The following is a 3949-nucleotide window of genomic DNA, read 5'->3' as shown; positions in this document are numbered from 1 at the left end:
GCACCAGAGATCCTCAGCCTCCGGTGTTCGCTCGTCGAATGGCTACCGTCGTCCACGGCCGACAGACTCCACCAAAGAGACCAACGATCTCCCTGGCTGCTGATCACCCAACCGGAAAAAATCGGCCACAGACACATACCCACGCATGACCGCACGACTAAGGCTTTGGACGTGCTGTGATGCCATTCCCTGACCAAAGTCGAAGTCGATTCATGGCGTGACGATTGAGGGAGGGAGATGACCGGTCATCGAACAGCTGTTGGCGCAGACGGCTCCCATCGCGAGACGCGCCGATGTGGGACGAACCGGCGCCGCGGCGCAGCCGGCGCCGGCTGGGCCGGCGCGGGGGAACGGCTGACCGGGCGGCGCTGGGAGGCCCGGGAACGGGGAATAGAGAACGACCTCTGAGGTGGACGACGGACGAACTCTGGTTAATACCTCACTCCAAAAGTCCCCACGTCTCTCGGGTAACGAAAAACGGGAGTCTGAGGACGGACTCCCTGCGGAACTCTGAATCCCTAGCACAGCGTAGAGCTAATGATGACATGTGGGATGTGTATGGAACTGCCAAAAAGTCAATTGGTCACTAAGAATTCACGACTGGAAAACATACCCTAACGGTCGCAACGGTCTAGACATGCGGGCGGATAGGCGACCAAAGGAACAGAGACAAGCAGCCTGCCTGTCCACAACAGGCGATCGGGCTGGCAGACTAACAGCCCAACGAACTGGCAAACTGATAAAGACGGTGACAATGACAATGAAGTAGCACAAAACGTAGAACAATTATAGTGGGGGTGTTCCAAAACAGTAACTGAATCTACCGGTGCCAACGTCCATGAGTTTTTTTTTCAGGCAAAAGTATCAACACTTCATTAACAAATCGTAGCACTGTAACTCTATGCACAGTTAGTTTATTACCTACCTGTAAATTGATCAGTTCCCTGCAAGATGGCCTTCTTATTTGGACCGAGTCTCCGCGACTGAATAACAGGCACTTGCTGCCGAAATCCTGTCCGATAAGAGGACGGAGAGTTACCGGAAAAATACTAGAGCGTGAATGAAAGAAGGAAGCTTGGGAACAGGTACGACAAGCGACAACTGTGCAACTAATGCTCACTTTTTATGCCATTAAATGCATTGATTTTTTATCAAAATAAGTCAAAGTAATGATCAAAAATAGGGACCCGCCTGGACAAAAAATAGAGATGAAATAAAATGCCAGCGTGAAAATGACACTGCTTTGCTAATCCACTCGTGATCAGTGGCACGAAACAAACTCGTGCTGCTTTTGAAGCCTCATGACCACCATAGGGTACCAAAGAGCAGATATCATTGATAAAGAACCCTTTAAACATTGCCGTCAACACACTTGAGTACAAGTAGTTTAATCTCCCACATAGGTCCTTGAGAATGGTTAAGGGTTAATCCCGGGCTCGTGCCCACCGATGACTCGAGTTACACTTGATAGGAGATAACCGATAAGGAAAGCGCAGCATCGATGCATCTTTGAAGAATATGTAGTGTGCAGTTACCAAGGCTGCCTTTTGAAGTGATGCGATAGACCTCATGAGATGGCCGTGTGTGACACAATATGCACCCTTCGAGTGCAAAGCTGAAGGCTATTTTTGAACCTACCATGGCGTTAGTTGGGAAGAGTCGTGTAGCCAACAGCACCCTCTTGAACCAGTAAGGAGTTCGATGGCAAAGTTCGCCAATCTGGGATTTTTAGACTCGACAGACGACAGGAAAAACAAAAACATGAACAGTTTAAAATCTCAAGCCACCAGGCTACAATACGCCACGCAAAAAGATTGTGCCAGCGGCTCACGCACATCTGTCGCAAATCTCATCATGCGCCGCATTCGCCACCAGGCTGGCGCCAAGTGCGCCGCATTTGTCGGCCAATTCTCTCACGAAATTTTCACGCGGCTCAGTGAGACGGGTACCGCTAGGAACTGAACCATCCGTCACGAACCACAACGTCTGGAACTACAACGAGAGAACCCAGATGTGCACTATGGAATATGCGGGTCGGAAAACACACGGCCAGAGAACTATGGCCAACTGTGGGCTATGGAAACTGCGGGGATGTCACACTTCGGACGTGTCACGCTGGACCGTGACGCCGTCGACCGTGACGCCGATCAGCGTGACTCGGTGACACCGTGACGACACCGCGTGACGGAACCGTGACGCGCCCGTCACGGTTAGTGACGTTGAGAGGACTGTTCATCGGGCGTGAAGCACGCAACTCTGATTAAGACCTGACACGCACGTCAAATCAAACACTGGTTAGTACAAAAGGTCTGTGACCTCAGCATTCTTGTAGGAGCTTCACCCGAGACGGACACCAGCTCTGGACCAGATATCTATCGTTTCTCAGAAATACTTCCACGGGGTGGGACACTAAACTGACCGGACCGGTGGACAGGTACATCGATTGGCAGAAGACTTGGAAGTTACAGTTACGTAACTTTCAGCCCAAATATTCCACATAGTTGGTGGCCCCTGGAAGTGAAACATTCTGAAAGATGAGTGGAAACAAAAGGTAATTATCCGCGGATAGATCCTCACGCTCGTAAGACCATGCTACTTTACTTTGCATCGAGTGGCAAGTTCATATACTGATACATGCTAACTTCCAGGAACAAACGTTCAGAATCGCTGTCGCCTTTCCGATCCACTTCTTAAGTGTGAAATATTTTCCCTCTGAGGTGGTACTCTTTCCCACCTCTATGAAGGCGGGCAGACGAACAAGCATCCCACACCTTACACCTTTCTCGCTCCTCCACCAGCAGTTGTCTGCGACAGCATATCACCGCGCCGTGCAGACAATACCGACGCACGGTGGGACAAAAACGGGGCGCCGCTTTCGCCGCTCATCTGGCCGCCGCGCCGTGTCTGCTGCCGTGACGGAGACGAATTGTGGCGCAGGTGATACAGTGCGCAGATGCTGAGACGATAGATGGTACAGCTGCAGAGACGAGAGGAGTTGAGGGCGGTGGACACCGACAGACCGACAGAGAAACGGACAGACAGACACAGACACAGACAGACATAGAAAGATAGACAGACAGATGGAGAGAGAGAGAGAGAGAGAGAGAGAGAGAGAGAGAGGGGGGGGGAGGGAGACAGACAGACAGACAGACAGACAGACAGACAGACAGACAGACAGACAGACAGACAGACAGACAGACAGACAGACAGACAGACAGACAGACAGACAGACAGACAGACAGACAGAAAGACAGACAGACAGACAGACAGGCGGACACCGTCAGACATATACACAGACAGACAGACAGAATATGGGTAAACGGACAGACTGACTGACAGGTTCCATGGCCTATTTTCATGCGTTATCTCTATTCATGACATGTTTACCGCAAGGCTGCAAGAATAGTGGCTGACCTGTGTTCCATGTCTGTGACACAAAATCGAATTCTCGTGTGTGCATCATTGACACGATATTTTTGATGCATCGATAAAAACATCAGCTAATCAAAATTTTTTATATCGATGCCATTGTTTTCCAAAGCTGCCAATTGAAGCATGAATAATGGACAATGGAAATGCCAATGCCATTGAAAAAAAATGATCCCCTTCTAAAGTGATGGACAGTGATGTGACACTTCCTGCACAACGACCAGCATCAGTGCAGTGGCTCAGTTTCTTCAGCGAATACCAATTACCTACGTGCTTTTCTCCCTATCGGTTGATTCCATGTCACTTGTTGTCCAGTTACATAATTCATATTTCTTTGGAGTTTGGAATATCTATTCCTTCTGTGTGCTTTTCCCGTGTGTCCAATGTCCACTTACGTAGGAAGTGGGAACACAGTTTCGTGCAAGAATTCATCTGAGCATACTTAATGATGATATATGACTGCGGTGATGCTGAAAGACGTTTAGCTTCTGTGGATTTATGCTAACATTTGTGGCAAACT

The sequence above is a fragment of the Amphibalanus amphitrite genome, unplaced genomic scaffold (genome assembly GCF_019059575.1).
Source record: "Amphibalanus amphitrite isolate SeventyFive unplaced genomic scaffold, NRLGWU_Aamphi_draft 000544F_arrow, whole genome shotgun sequence".
NCBI classification, from domain to species: Eukaryota; Metazoa; Arthropoda; class Thecostraca; order Balanomorpha; family Balanidae; genus Amphibalanus; species Amphibalanus amphitrite.
This window is presented reverse-complemented; position numbering follows the sequence as displayed.